Source organism: Acinonyx jubatus, chromosome B3 (genome assembly GCF_027475565.1).
Source record: "Acinonyx jubatus isolate Ajub_Pintada_27869175 chromosome B3, VMU_Ajub_asm_v1.0, whole genome shotgun sequence".
Lineage (NCBI taxonomy): Eukaryota > Metazoa > Chordata > Mammalia > Carnivora > Felidae > Acinonyx > Acinonyx jubatus.
Window position 1 is genome coordinate 79,925,584 of NC_069386.1, and position 16,871 is coordinate 79,942,454.

Below are 16,871 nucleotides of genomic sequence, written 5' to 3' on the forward strand. Positions count from 1 at the left end.
CACAGGGATTTTCTAAAACTTGTGTTATTTCCTGTGGCCCAGAGATTGTTTCATTTTCCTGCAAGAGGAGAAAAAAAAAGGGATCTAAATGCTTCCTGTGATTGCATAAAGTTTATTTTAGGAACTAAAATCTGTGCTTTTTCTTTTCTATTACACCCTATTTTCCTTGCTCAAGATTTATAGGGAATGTTAGGTCATGTTTGCTCCTTTGCACCAAGGAAAATGTTTTTTACTGACTAGAAAGTTTTAAAGTAAATATTCTATGACCCTGTAGTTCAAGTTCCAGGCTTGATGTGTTTTTCAGAAGAGGAAAAAACATCACTCTGTATCTAGCTCCTTACCCTTTATTTAGCATTCAGACTGTTGCTTGAAACAGTTAACATGATTTAGTCTCCACACTAACCAATTTTTATAAATAGTGTATATAAAATCACCAATAAGCAAAAATATCAAAACTTTTCATTAGTTTATGTCTTTTTGTGGTGAGGAGAGAAAGATTTTACTGTCTTTAATTAGTAACTAATTGTTTTCTGTTGAATCAGGGAGATTTTTTTATCCTTTTTAGGAAGGAATTTTTGTATAAACAAGCTTTTTGTATATGTCTAAGGCTTCCAGTTAGTTACATTTTGCAAGGAATATCAAAAATGGAGATTCATTATAATCACTTCCTGTTAGCAGAGAATAAGACACAGGAGCTATTTAGTCAAGTTGCTTTTTTATAAAATTAGATATTGGAAGGATAGGAAAATATGCCATCTAACCATTTAGGCTGGAACCTGTAGAATCCACTTTTATTTCTGAATGATGGCTTTATAGCCATGCTTTTTAGAATGCATTAGTGTCCTGAGCTTTTAGAAACAAGTGTGTATGTGACTTGCTTGCACATTTTCTAAGAGCATATTTTCCAAATGCAGAAGAGGTGCTGCCACTTCCTTTTTTGTTTCACTTCACAACTCTGTTAATAAAAATCCCTCCTGCAAATTAATTTTCCTTGACAATTCATAGCAACCTTCACATGTTATTGTTTTAAGCAATTATTGAAGGAGTTATCAATTCCCATGTAAATGAGAACATTAGTTACCATCTTTAAAATTGGTTTGAGGAATGGGTCGAGGGTTGATTTCCTGATGATATAAGAGACCAAACTGTGGAGAAAATCTCCTTTCGTGTAGTTAACTTATCTGTGCTGGAATGTAGCTTACCCACATGAATTTCTTTTCCTGTATTTTTTCATGTATTGGTAAGCCTAAGGTACCCATCTTTTCAGGTGGAAGAAACAGGAAGTAAATGCCCTTTGCCTAAATGTCCTTAATGCCCCTTGCCCATTTAATAAACTACCTATATAAGACTATCAAAGGAAAATATGCCAAAAGAAACTCAGGAATCATGATAAGCTTTTATTAGCTAAAACAGTCCACAGTATTAAGTGGATATCAATGACGTAAGATTCTATTCATATTGCTCTACGTTATCCATCAGAATTTCTTTGCTTTACTCACTGAAGACCTCAATGTGAATTTGAAGGAAAATTTTAATCTAAACAACAATACCAGATAAGCTAAAATAAATGTAAGTGGCGTCCTTGTTAAATTAAATATTAATGAAGAATATAACTTTGACTTCTTTTTCACTTACTCTTACTCTCCTCTGAAGATTGGTTTTCTTTTATAGCTTTAAAGACATGCTGCTTTCTCCCAACTCCATTGCTCTGGTATTTTAAAAATAATGATTGAGGGAAGCACTTGAGAGAGGTTGGCATCTGGGAGAAATAAGGAGTTTGCCTCTGATTTCCCCACCATGGAGGGTAGTGAAGAGGAAGTGCGGGGTACTTGAAGTGATTAAATCTGCTGGGCCATCTGGTCATCAGGAAAAGGCTGTGTTTTCAATTTTGCTGTGAATAGGGAGAAGCTTATTAAGGAAGGAGAGCATTTAGTCTAAGGAAAACAGAAATCGTACTTTATTTCTACCCCTAGAGCCTCACCTACCTTATTTGTTAAAAGAAGGGTCACTTGTGGAAGACACTGACCATTGGTACGACTATATAATGATGCTGCTGTCTGAGTTACTAGGACCACTCAGAGTAAACACACAAGGGTGGCCACTTGGAATGGAGTCACACTAGTCCCCTGAAGTCTCCCCCCACCCGCATACCATCTTTATGGAGGGAAGAAAATGAACAAAAGGGGTTAATTTTTTTTCAGGGCCAAGGAAAGAAATCAGAGCTCCTGGTTCCTTAAAGTTTACTGGCACGGTCTCTGATCCGGGTATCACTTGGAAAGCTGTGAATCAAGCGTAATCGATTAACATCCATCCACTCTTCTATTTAATGAACTACCTCATGCTTTAAAGGTAAAAACCAAGTTCATGTTTTATTTACCATTTTTTAAATAGAGCACTAAGTTCAAGAGAGGCTATAGAGAGAAAATAAAAAACAGGAAAAGAAATCAATGCACAAAGCATATATTTGCACTAAACATTGGAATTGGAAGTCTGGTAGAGACATGGCAATGGACAATAGTATGCAAAAAATTAAGAGCTTGGATGTGAGTCCACCTGTTGCCACCTGCTGCTGTCTGTTTGTCATCTTTGTGATTAATTAATATGGTTTCTGATACTACCTGAATTAAACCTGGAAAGCTCAAATCCTAGGATGTAATTGAGATTGAACAGCCTGAAACTTTTTTAAAAAATTTACTTATTTTTAAAAATTTATATCCAAGTTAGCATATAGTACAATAATGATTTCAGGAGTAGAATCCAGTGATTCATCCCCTACATATAACACCCAGTGCTCATCCCAGCAAGTGTCTTCCTTAATGCTCCTTGCCCATTTAGCCCATCCCCCCACCCAGCACCCCTCCAGCAACTCTCAGTTTGTTCTATGTATTTAAGAGTCTCTTATGTTTTGTCCCCCTCCCTGTTTTTATGTTATTTTTTCTTTCCTTCACTTATGTTCATCTGTTTTGTATCTTAAATTCCATATATGAGTGAAGTCATATGGTATTTGTCTTTCTCTAATTTAGCTTAGCATAATACACTCTAATTCCATCCACATTGTAGCAAGTGGCAAGATTTCATGAGTTTTGATTGCTAAGTAATATTCCATTGTGTGTGTTTTATACTATACACACACACACACACACACACACACACTACATATAGTGTGTGTGTGTGTGTGTGTGTGTGTGTGTATATATATATATATATATATATATATATATATACACACACACATACATATACACACTACATGTTCTTTATCCATTCATCTGTTGGTGGACATTTGGGGTCCTTTCATACTTTGGCTATTGTCGATAGCTCTGCTATAAACATTCAGGTACATGTGCCCCTTCAAAACAGCACACCTGTATCTTTTGGATAAATACCTAGTAGTGAAATTGTTGGGTCCTAGGGTAGTTCTATTTTTAATTTTTTGAGGAACCTCCATTCTGTTTTCCAGAGTGGCTGCACCAGTTTGCATTCCCACCAGCAGTGCAAAAGTGTTCTTCCATCTCCAATCTTTGCCAACATCTGTTGTTGCCTGAGTTGTTAATGTTAGTCATTCTGACAGGTGTGAAGTGGCATCTCATTGTGGTTTTGATTTGTATTTCCCTGATGATGAGTGATGTTGAGCATTTTTCATATGTGTGTTAGCCATCTGGATGTCTTCTTTGGAAAAGTGCCTATTCATGTCTTTTGCCCATTTTTTCACTGGATTATTTGGTTGTGGGGTGTTGAGTTTGATGAGTTCTTTATAGATTTTGGATACTAACCCTTTATCTAATGTCATTTGCAGAGCAGCCTGAAACTTTTTAAAGGATTTGTAGTACCTGCAGTTCCACAGAGAAGTGCAGTTTTCTTCATTCAAGATGTAACTAATCACTGAGCATAGGAAGAAGTTTTCCTGACCTTTTAAGAGACTATTGCCTATGGGACACCTGGGTAGCTATCAGATAAGTGTCTGACTCTTGATTTCAGCTCAGGTCATTATCTCATGGGTTCATGAAATTGAACCCCACGTCGGGTTCCTTGCTGACAGCGTGGAACTTGCTTGGGATTCTCTCTCTCTCTCTCTCTCTCTCTCTCTCTCTCTCTTTCTCAAAGTAAATAAATAAACATTTAAAAAAGAGAGAGACTATTGCTCAGATGGTCTTTGGTTTACTAGGAGTACTTGTCGAGGTGAGGATTTGTTTTGGCTTCATTTGAAACTGCCAGTATGGAGAGAGAGAAACACGCTGAGGGGTGAATTGCCCTACCCAGAACTGCAAGAAGCATGGGGTGTGCAAAAGCTAGAAGGCCAAGAACTTGGTCACCTTCCAGATCACAGACAAAAAGGTCAGTGTGGCTGGGATGGGGCTGAGCAGAGATGAGCTGGGAAGGTGCAAAGGGCCAGATCATGAAGCACTTCCTACCATGTGAGGGAGTTAGACTTTCTCTGCAGATGATAAAGAACAATTGAAAAATGTTAGCAGGCAGTCTTGCCTGTCTACTGATGCCCTGGCTCACAGTCTTCTTTCCTCATTCCAAGCCCATGCGCTGAGTTTACTGCTTTAGTGTGCAGCTCTTGAGCCTCAAGGGCTTTTTCACTTTCCACATTCTTTGCATTCACTCCTCTGAATTTGTTCTCATTTACATCCACTCTCCATCTGAAATCTGAAACTCTTCTAGCTCTGAATGTAGTTACTTAACCATCCTTCCTGTTCTCATGTTCCCTCGCCCTCACTAAAGTTGCTTTTCAGGATTCCCAATGCCTTGATGTCTCTTAATAAAGTCATTCCCCTCTCTCTGGACTTACCTTCTATATTAGTTAGGATTCTCCAGATAAACAAAATTAGTAAAGCGTGAGTATATATAGGTAGATGGATAGGTGGATGTAGCTATATCTTCCTATCTGTCTAATGATCAACTGAGAGGTGATTTATCTATTTATTATTGACATATCAATGGACATATAATGTTAGTTTGAGATGTGTAACATAGTGATTTGACATTTATATATATTACAAAATATTCACCATGGTATAGTTACCATCTGTCATCATATAAAGTTAATACAGTATTCTTTACTATATTCCCTATGCTATCCTTTACATCCCCATGATTTATTTTTTTTATTAACTAGAAGTTTGTACCTCTTGATTCCCTTCACCAGTTTCCCCAACCCCTACCCCACTCTGGCAACTGCTAGTTTGTTCTCTGTATTTAAGAATCTGTTTCTATTGGGGCACTGGGGCACCTGGATGGACCTGTCAGTTAAGTGGCTGACTTTGGCTCGGGTCATGATCTCATGTTCGTGCTTTCAAGCCCTGTGTCGGGCTCACAGCCATGAGCCTGCTTCGGATTCTATGTCTCTGTCTCTCTCTGCCCCTCCCCCACTCATGCTCTGTCTCTCTGTCTCAAAAATAAATAAACATTAAAAATAAAAGAATCTGTTTCTATTTTGTTTATTTAGCATATAATACCTGCTAGGTCCATCTGTGTTGTTCCAAATGGCAAGATTTCATTCTTTTTTATGGCTGAGTAATAGTTCATTGTGTATATATACTACATCTTCTTTATCCATTCACCTATTGATGGATACTTCATCTGCTTCCATATCTTGGCTATTGTAAATAATGCTGCAATGAACACAGGGGTTGCATATATCTTTTTGATTAGTGTTTTTATTTTCTTTGGTAAATTCCTAGAAGTAGAATTGCTGGATTGTATGATATTTCTATTTAAAAGTTCTTGAGAACTTCATACTGTTTTCATTGGTGATTGCACCAATTTACATTTCTACCAGCATTATACAAGTGTTCCCTTTTCTCTTCTACTAGCAATTGTGACAGTGTGAAGTGATATTGTGATTTTGATTGGCATTTCCCTGATGGCAAGTGATGTTGAACATCTTTTCATGTGTTTTTTGACCATTTCGCCATCATCTTTGGAAAAATGTTTATGCAGGTCCTCTGGTCGTTTTTAATCAGATTGTGGTTTTTTTTTTTTTTTTTTTTTGATGTCGAGTTGATTGGGTTCTTTATATATTTTGGGTATTAACCCCCTATAAGATATATCATTTGCAAATATCTGCTCCCATTCAGTAGATTGCCTTTTTGTTTTGTTATCTCCTTTGCTGTGTAAAAGCTTTTTAATTTTATGTAGTCTCAGTGGTTTATTTTTGCTTTTGTTACTCTTGTATGAAGAGACAAATCCAGAAAAATATTGCTGAGACCAATGTCTATGAGTTTACTGTGTATGTTTTCCTTTACAAGTTTTTTGGTTTCAGGTTTTACATTTGGGTCTTTGATCCATTTTTAGTGTATTTTTGTATATCAGATAAGAAAGTGGTTGAGTTTCATTCTTTGGCATGTAGCTGTTATTTCCCCAACACCATTTATTGAAGAACACTCTCTTTTTCCCATTGTATATTGTTTCCTCCTTTGTCAGATTGACCGTATAAACATGAATTTATTTATGGGCTCTCTATTCTGTTCCATTGCTCTACGTGTCTATTTTTATGCCAGTACCATAGTGTTTTGATTCCTACAGCTTTGTAGTATAGTTTGAAATCTGGGAGTGTGATACCTCCATCCTTCTTGTTCTTTATCAAAGTTGCTTTGGCTATTTGGGGTCTTTTATGCTTGCAAACCAATTTTAGGATTATTCTATTTTTTTGAAAAATGGTATTGATAATTGTTAGGAATTTTATTGAATCTGTAAATTGCTTTGGATAGTATGGACATTTTAACAATATTAATTTTTCCAATCCATGAGTACAGTATATCTTTCCATTTATTTGTGTCATCTGCAATTTCTTTTATTGGTCTCATAGTTTTAGAGTACATGTCTTTCACCTCCTTGGTTAAATTTATCTCTAGGTATTTTATCCTTTTTTATACAATTGTAAATGGGTTCATTTCCTTAATTTCTCTCTGCTAGTTTGTTATTAGTGTAAAGAAACAGATTTCTCTATATTAATTTTGTATCCTCCAACTTTACTGAATTCACTTATTAGTTCTCATAGTTCTTTTGGTGGAGCTTTTATTGTTTTCTATATATAGTGTTATTCCATCTGCAAAGTTTGACTTCTTCCTTACCAATTTGGATGTTCTTTCTCCCTTCCCTTGCCTTCCCTTGCCTTCCCTTGCCTTCCCTTCGCTTCCCTTCGCTTCCCTTCACTTCCCTTCGCTTCCCTTCCCTTTCCATTCTTTGTCTGATTGCTGTGGCTATGACTTCAAGTATTATGTTGCATACAAGTGGTGAGAGTGGACATTCTTGTCTTGTTTCTGATCTTAGAGGAAAAACTTTCATGTTTTCACTACCAAGGATGATGTTAGCTGTGGATTTGCCATATATGGCCTTTACTGTGTTGAGTTATATTCTCTCTATATCCACTTTGTTTAGAGCTTTTTATCATGAATAGATGTTGGATTTTGTGAAATGCTTTTTCTGCATCTCTTGAGATGGTTATATGATTTTTATCTTTCATTTTGTTAATGTGATATATCATGATGGCTGATTTGCATGGAGAGAGGTATATTTTAAGGAATTGGCTCACACACTTATGGAGGCTGGTGAATCCAAAATCTGTAGGGTAATTGGCAGGATGGAAATCCATGGAAGACCTGACGTTGTGATTCAACTCCAAAGACTATTTGTTGGCAGGATTCTCTCTTGCTTAGGGAGGTCAGTCTTTTGTTGTATTCAGGCTTTCAGTCAAGTGAATAGGCTTATCTACATTATGGAGGGCAAACTGCTTTACTCAAGGTCCATTTATTTAAATGTTAATGTCATCCAAAAACCCTTTCACAGTAACATCCAGAATGATGTTTCACCAAATATCTGGGTGCCATGGCCCAACCAAGTCAAAACATAAAAGTAACCATCACACCTTCCTGTCTTCTGTAACCTGGACCTATGCCGTGAATGGTTCCATTGGCTTCTTCCTTGCTCCTTTACCTTGTTGTGTAACTACCACACCCGCTGTGTTAATGCCAAAGTTTGTATTACTCTGGAAATCTGCTTCCTCTACTCCTGAAACTGTTCAGCAACACTGAAGAAAACCACACACCCGAGTATAATGGTGTTAAAACAAGTGAGTGGTCCCTGGCTCCAGTGAGGTTCTCAGGACTGCTTGTGTGTCCCTGGGCAACTCCATCTCCATTCCCACAGAGAGACTTTCAGACCTCTAGGTTCTAGGGAATCCCTTCATGTCTCAGTCTCTCTCGCTCAGCTAATGAGCTTAGCTATTAATACACAGTGGAAACTGTGGGTTTTAAACATGAACCACATCAACTTGCCGCTCTTCGTCCCTGTCTGAACCATTTAAATGATCTTGGTTTGCCCTCATAGGAGAATGTTGGGAGCAGGTAAGGGGCCAACAGGCATATGCACTTTGTCTTCAGAATACATCCAGTGCGACTGTGCCTCTAACTCCCTACCTAGGACTCTTTGAAGGTCATTACCACCTACCTCTTGACTTCACCTGCCCCCTCCATGGTAGTCCATTCCATCTTTCAATTTGCCTCACCTACTAAATGCCCACTTTCACCTCCTTATCTGACATAACAACTCAGAGTGATGAATCCAAATAGGATTTAGAAATGTTAGGACATGGTGTCTGGATGTGGTTGGACGGATGGTACCAGTCATAGAGACATGGCAGTAGGAAGTGGAGCAGGGTGTTTCAGAAGGAAGATGATAAGTGGTTTTGGCCACAGTAAACTTCAGGTGCCTGCGGAACATGTATAACCACTGTGATCTCTTAAAGGCCTTTTTATTGGGCCTAAATCATACAGCCTGATTTATTCCCTCCCTCCAGGCCATTTGAGTTCATTTTTCATCTTGTAGGTTGCTAAAACAAAAGGAACAATGTTGATCACCTAATCCTAGTTGTTTAAACAAGAGGGGATTTATTAAGTGTAATTGAAAAGACCCTTGTTACAGCAGGAACACCTTGCATACATCAAAGATAGGTCCCAGCCCATGACAGCATCAGCAATCTGTCAGTCTCTGTACTATAATCTTTTGCTATTTTTGCCTAACTGTTTGTTGCCTGAAGTTCATCCCAGACTCTGGTGAGGTTATAGTGAGTAATTCTAAAGTTATCAACTGCTTGTTGTATTGTTTGGGTCAAGTGTGTAGTTTCTGAGAACTGTTAAATAAGGTTCCTCCACAACACCTCTGTTTACTCATCATTTCATTTAAGCATGTAATATAATTGCCAGCAAGGGAAATGGGTGGTGAGGACAGCCCTATTGCACTGCAGGCATTTGGGAGGGGCTAGGATTGTCAGCTGCTATTTGCAGCATCGGTCAGCATTAGAAACAGACACGGAAGAAAACACGTGCCCAGACATCATTTGAGTCTGTTTCTACACTGAGAACCTGACTCATTTCTCACACAGAGACCCACTCTTAAAAGGCTATTTCATGTTCTTGGTGGCAGATGCCAAGTGTGTGTGTGTGCGTGCGTGCGTGCGTGCGTGCGCGCGCGCGCGCGCGCTTGAGTGCTGAGCCTTTGAAACAGGCCATGCAGACTTCTATGCCATCAGAGTGATGGTGTCAGAAAGGCAGCTCTGTGTCTAGCCTGAAGCTCATAAAGGAGACTGGGTTGCAGACAGAGCTTTGGGAGTCATTACATGCAGGTGGAGGTTGAAGCATTTTGTTCTTAGATAACCTTTGCATCCTTCCAACTCACAGATTCCTCAATTCCAGCATGAGGAATTTATGTTCTCCCTGACTGTACCAAAATTCATCAGGCATGTGACTCTTTAACATGAAGTTATTAATGATTTTCCCCCCATCATCACATAGTTGTAAACATTGCTGGTATAGGGTATAAATAATCTTGTTAGTAGAAAAATAAAGGGTGGAAACATTGTAAAATGTTTAAAGAGGAACATTTAAAAATGATTTTTATTAATTCCAGAAAGATTGGAGAATGAAGACAGATCCTCTAAATGTCTTACAAGAAGGAAATCCTTGAAGATTTTGCAATCACTAAAAAGGTATCAATAGAATGTATAGAAAAATGGGCAAGTCAGTTGTTGTATTTCTTTTTTTTTTCATTTGAGGTATTTAACAGACATTTTCTCAAAAATGTATTAAGGGAGGGGAACGTGGGTGACTCTGTTGTTCTACTTCTTAAATAATGAAGTACATCTAAAGGTGCACCCAAATACAAAATTACAGAGGAATGAATGAATGAATGAATGAATGAAGTCAGTAAATTCTCCTTGAGAGTAAGTTAAGCTCTTTAGGATATTCCTTTTCTTCCTCAGCCTACTTATAAGTTAATGGATGGTGCTCCTTTAGTGCCTGAGGATCTTCCACTACTCCTAAGCCAAAAGCAAAAAATGATAGCTCCAATGTCCCTATTAATTCATTAGTTATCCTTGCATTTTTTCATCAAGTGCCACCAAGGAATTTCTGTCAGTCACCCAGTTTTTCTCTTTCTCTAGTGTACAGAGCTGCTGCAAATAATATATGCTTTTCATTCATTCTCTGTGTCAAATCTCCAAGAAAGGTGGCATCCCAGGGCCAGGAGACCAGACTTTCAAGGTTGGTGACAGTAGATCTTACACTGATGAAATCAAATATGTTTTGCTGGGAATATTGATAAAATGATTCATTTTTACTGAGGGCTATTCACATTGATAGATGGTCAGATGCAAGAAGCAAAATAAATATGGATGATCCTGGCATTACTGCCTCTGACACATTTTTTTTTATTCCTTTAATATTTTTCTATACAATCTGTAGGTGTGGATGAATGCCAAGCTGCATTTAATTTTCCTATGCCTCCTGGAATTGTGGATGTGAGTTTTATGTACTAATTCTTACAGGAAAAGACATTTTTCTATATGAAGATATGGTGCTTCAGCTTGATATGACTGTTGCTTTCTAAATATGTTAAATTTTAATTAACAGAATGTGTGTCTAATGAGATATGCAGATTAATTGTAATATAGAATTATTAAGACCTTCCTAACACAAACTTTTTATAATTCCCTACCTTAATAAATTATATTCAGTATAGTCTATTTACCTTCCTTTGATTAATCTCAATTTTGTCATGCTTCAGGCTATAAATAATCATTTCTGCTTCTACTATAATATATATGCATAAATAGAGGGAGAAAGCAATTCCCCTCTCTTTATTTCCAGGATGTAGCCTCAGAATTGCATTTAAAACAACAACTAAAATCCTTTCTGTCCATTTGTTTTCTTTTTGTTACCTCTTTAACCCACAAGCTGAGTACTGTCCCAAATTCAATTTCATTGGGAATTTAGTTATTTGAGGTTTTAAAATCACTGTTAATCCTTTTTTTCAATTTCAATTGGAAGTCATACATTTTTATAAGATATAGTGAAGTTGCTGACTAAGTCAAACAAATAAGCCTCCCCTGAGTTTTAGAAAGCAAGCGTTTTTAAACAAAATCCTAAGTTAGATGACCTGAAATGCGAATTTATCTGCTGTTTGAATGCTGTAATCATCTCTGGTCTTTCTCCTAACTCTTCATTCATTGTTCAGGCAATGAATATTTATCGAGTGTTTACACCTTGTCAGACAGTGTGAGATGCTAGGGAACACAGAAATGACAAATGACAATCTTGTCTTCACTGCACTTAAAGGCTAGTAGGGCATCAGACTGTTCAGCATCAATGGTTGATAGACTACAGTCAAGGCTAGATTTCAAGTTAATTGTTCTCAGTCAATAAAAAAACCACAAAATTTCAGCAGCCTTCCTGAAAAATTAAGCCTTTCTGGTGGCAAATGTTTGCAAGAGTCTTCAACAAATAATGGTACTAGATCAGTGGTTTTCAAACTCTAGTATGCCTTGGATTACTAGAGGGCTTATTAAAACAGATTGCTGTGCCCCTCACCAGAGGGGTTGATTCAGCAGGTCTGGGGTTGGAGATGGAGTGGAGGGGGAATTTCATTTCTAGGAAGTCCCCAGGTGATACACAGACTGCTGGTTTGGGAACTGCACTTTGAGAAGCACTGGTCTAAAGTATTTTGTTCCTCAGTAGACCCTCCCTTTGGTGATGATGATAATGTTAACAATCTTCATGTAGTGAGCTCCTCTGGAGTGACAGGTACCTTGCCTGTTACATCCATCATTACATTCAGTTCTCACAACAACTTCATGGAATAGATGCGATTACTCTACTCATTCGACAAGTAAGGAAATACACTTGGAGAGGTTAATTAATTTGCTCAATGTCACAGAGCTAGTAAGTGACAAAAGCCAGGATTTGAATTTAAATTTTCCTGTTACATGTCTGTGGTTCCAACCACAGTGTTGTTCTGACTTCCTATGATGGCAAGCACACCTGGGCAGTGATGGGCACAGACTCCTTAAGAGACACCCATGGGTGTCCACTGGACCTGTGTCCACATGCACCTACACCTAGAGGATTCTGAATAGATGGCTTTTTAGGTTCTCATGGGAAGGAGATAGCAGAACTTCCATTGTCATCTATTCTAGTGGCTAATAAGCTTTTTGTGATGGGGAAAAAGTTTTAATTAGATAAAGTGTTTCTGTTTTACCATTTTTTAAAAGCCATTCAGTCACAGAGAATTAGGTAACGGTAGCACAGCACACCCAGTTGAATTGAACCCATATCTCCATGAAACAGGATTTGACAGCGAGGGCTGGAACCAGGTGTGCTGCTTTATCCAAAAGGTCAAACACCCCTTTCCAGTCCTCATCCCCTTGCAACCCATTAAAAGGTGTCTTTGGAATTAATTTGAGCTCTTTGGACCTGAGTTAAAATACTTGTTGCATATCACCTAACATAAATATAGTAATTATTTGATATATTAATTAATAGTTCTGTCAGGAAGGCTCAGTGATCTTACTCACAGGGTGAGGAAAATCAAAGAATGTGCTGGTGGTTCATCAGCATCCTGGGAAGGGCCATCTTGGTTCCTGGTTAGACAACATTTTCTGTTGAGGAGTTGATCTCATCTCCTGACCTTACAGCAGACTATTCTTACACCTACAGAGGATGCAGTGGTTTTTCAGATGGGCTATTAATGTAGTAATATGATATTATTATTATTATTATTATTATAAAATAAAATGCAGATGCAGAAAATAACACAAAACAATTATTCTGAGTTATTCTGAGGTGAGGTATTCTGAGTTATTCTGAGATGAACATTCTTGAAAGTGCCAAGTCAAGAATTACAACTTTATCACCCACCATGATGGCTAATTTTATGTGTCGACTTGACTGGGCTAAGAAATGTCTGTATAGTTGGTAAAACATTATTCCTGGGTATGTCTATGCAGGTGCCTCTGGAAGAAACTAATATTTTAATCAGACTGAGTAAAGAAGATTGCCCTTAACAATGCAGAATGGAATTATCCAATCCATAAAGGGCCTGGAAAGGCAGAAAAGGAAGGGTAAATTCACTCTGCTTGAGCTGAGATATCCATCTTTTCCTGCCCTCAAACATTGGTGCTCCTGATTCTCATGTTTTTGGACTCAGCCCAGGACTTATACCATCAGACACCCCTGATTCTCAGACCTTCAGACTTGGACTGGATTCCACCATTGGCTTTCCTGGTTTTCTGGCTTGTGCATGGCAGATTATGGGACTTCTTGGCCTCCCCAGTCATGTGAGCCAATTCCTATAATAAACATCCTTTTATATCTGTATATATCCTATTGGTTCTCTTTCCCTGGAGATACCGGACAATACTCCCACCCAAAAGTTCCACCTTCCTCACAAAAGTAACCTGATCCTGACTTTTTGTCATAATCACTTTGCTGTATTTTTATATATGCATATATGCATTCTTAGCACTATCATTTAGTCTTGCTCATTTTTAAAATTTGATAGATCTTTAAGTTTCTTTTAACTTATAGAATCCCTCTCCATCACCTTTCCTCTAAATTTGTGTGGAAGAATCTAGGCCATTTGTCCTTTAGAATTTCTCCAAGTCTGGATTTAGCTGTTTGCAGCCTCTTGGTGCATTACAGTATGTTGCTCTGTCCTCTGTATTTCTTGGAAATTGGCAGCTGGGTGCAGACAATGGAGCAGACTCATGTTTTCTCCCTTTGACAAGATTCTAGATCGTGTTTGGCCAGATGGTAGGAGGCACATGGTATCAGGTTGTCTCTCTTTTTATGATAGGAACAGCTTTGAGGCTTAATATCTACATCTTTTCATTAGATTAACAAAATGATGTTATTCTTATTCTTTTTTTAATTTTTTTTTCAACGTTTTTTATTTATTTTTGGGACAGAGAGAGACAGAGCATGAACGGGGGAGGGGCAGAGAGAGAGGGAGACACAGAATCGGAAACAGGTTCCAGGCTCTGAGCCATCAGCCCAGAGCCTGACGTGGGGCTCGAACTCACAGACCGCGAGATCGTGACCTGGTTGAAGTCGGACGCTTAACCGACTGCGCCACCCAGGCGCCCCACAAAATGATGTTATTCTTATTCTATAATTTTTCCCATTTATTAGTTGGAATGCACTTAAAAAGAAATACTTCATTTACTGTTGATTGATCAGTGGTATTGCTCATGCAGGGAGAGAAAGTTAAATGTTTCATTCTTTCCTTTTATTTGCCAATTCTCAGGAACTAGCACTTGAGAGGCGACTAATTCCTCTTTTCAAAGATTATTTAAGAACTCATGGATTTAAATATGTTTATAGGTTTAAATACATTGCATTTATTATAATTTCTAAAGCTCAAATGACCACATATTTGATCAGTGGAAGCCTCTTCAAGGTAGCTCCTGACTCCTTTTAATGTGACCCAAGTAGTCATTGATACCTTCCTTGCTTTCTGTTATGGTAGGATGTTCCAGCTTGTCTTGTAAGTATACAAGACAAGTATACAAGTATTCTGTGTCATGCCTGGGATCCACAATTTCTCTAATAAGGTTTTTTTTAAGTGAGAAATTATATCTTAAAACTATATGTGGTACTAGGGATCTCCTTGCTACTGGATCAGTCTTTTGTTTCTAGGCCTTTTCAGTAGACTGAGCTTGAAAAAGGCACAGGTGTGTAGACACATAAACACATGTGCATATATTTTGCATCTGCTCTCTTCCCTAGTTTTTAATAGCTGTACTTTTTCTAATTGTTTATATAGATAGTATGTAACTTTTGGGCCACAGGCAAAGTATCCTATGTCAATATCACCCTGGTCATCTTGGTTGTCTGAAGCCCATTTCTCAGGAAAGGTTCTTGGGAATAATAGTGCCTGTGTGCTTGTATATTGATAAGTTTATGCCCTTTGTACTCAAAAACAAGTTTTGGGGTGCCTGGGTGGCTCAGTCGGTTAAGCGTCCGACTTCGGCTCAGGTCACGATCTCGCGGTCCGCGAGTTCGAGCCCCACGTCAGGCTCTGGGCTGATGGCTCGGAGCCTGGAGCCTGCTTCCGATTCTGTGTTTCCCTCTCTCTCTGCCCCTCCCCCGTTCATGCTGTGTCTCTCTCTGTCTCAAAAATAAATAAACGTTAAAAAAAACTTTAAAAAAAAAACAAGTTTTACTAGATATTAATTCTTTGGCTCATTCTTTGAGCATCTTAAATATGTTACATCTTTCCTTCTGGGAAAAAGCATTGCTGTGGAAAAAAAAACTAATAACAATCTAATTTTCTTTCCCTTGTAATTCACTTGTTCTTTTCTACATGCCCAGGCAAAATTTCTCTTCCTGTCTCTTCTCTTCTCTTCCCCAGATGGCTCCATAGTGGTCAAATTATATGTGTGTGTGTGTGTGTGTGTGTGTGTGTGTATTTTATAATTTTTAAAAAGTTTTTCTTGAGTTACAGTTTTTGGTACAGTAAAACCTTGGGTTGTGACATAATTCATTCTGGAAACATGCTTGTAACCCAAAGCACTTGTATATCACAGCAAATTTCCCCATAAGAAATAATGGAAATTCAGATGATTTGTTCCACAACCCAAAATTATGCATATAAAAATGATTACAATACTGTAATATAATACAGAATAATAAAGAAAATACAAAATATAAATAAAAACAAATTAACCTGCACTTACCTTTGAATACCTTCGCAGCTAGTGTGAGGGAGTCAAGGGAGAGGTGGATTATTGTGTAGGATGACTTTCACTATCACTAACAGATGTTGACCACAGTACAGTATTAACAAAATCTTGTCATATGCTGTATTTAATGGCAATAAGGCAGCACAGGAAAGGGTCTATATGTGCAGGCAGCCTGACCTAGAATGAAGCAAAGCATTCCTAAGCTCACTCTTGTATGGAAAAGCAAAGGACTGTCCATAGGTGGTTTGAAGTGACAAAAAGTACACTAGCGCCAGTTGTGGGCACCTTCCAACGTTCTGAAAAATCACTGATTTCTGCCAAACTTTGTGGCCTAAGACCAAGCATTTGAGCATGCGAGGTGATCACCTCCAGTTCTGCAAAGAGGTGGTCGGGGTGGGGGTGGGATGAATCATTGGCTCAGTTGTGATCATGTGACATTTGGCATCACATGATGCCACCCATACTACTCGTAGCGAGTAAACATTGCTCGTTTATCAAGTTAAAATTTATTAGATATATTTGCTCATCTTGCAGAACACTCACAGAACAAGTTCCTCACAATCCAAGGTTTTACTGTATGTGTTCTATTCCCTTACTTTGGTGTTTCTTTTACAGGCAATCCTATCAGTACATTCGAGCTCCATTGCATATCTTTATTTTTTTTTAATTTTTTAAATGCTTATTTATTTTTGAGAGAGAGAGAGACAGAGTGCAAGCAGGAGAAGGGCAGAGAGAGGGAGACACAGAATCCAAAGCAGGCTCCAGGCCCCGAGCTGTCAGCACAGAGCCTGACGCACAGCTTAAACTCATGAACCATGAGATCATGACCTAAGCTGAAGTCGGACACTTA

The 16,871-nt window shown here is 38.2% G+C and overlaps 1 long non-coding RNA gene across 1 annotated transcript; it reads right to left on the bottom strand.

Moving 5' to 3' along the window:
• Positions 1-743: 743 nt before the first annotated feature.
• LOC128316014 (uncharacterized) lies at positions 744-16,410 on the bottom strand. Its single transcript, XR_008299343.1, has 4 exons — positions 16,016-16,410; positions 12,854-13,020; positions 5,463-5,618; positions 744-1,891 (listed from the first exon to the last, which is right to left on the bottom strand). It is a non-coding gene; the product is annotated as an uncharacterized LOC128316014 (long non-coding RNA).
• Between the last annotated feature and the right edge of the window lie 461 nt (positions 16,411-16,871).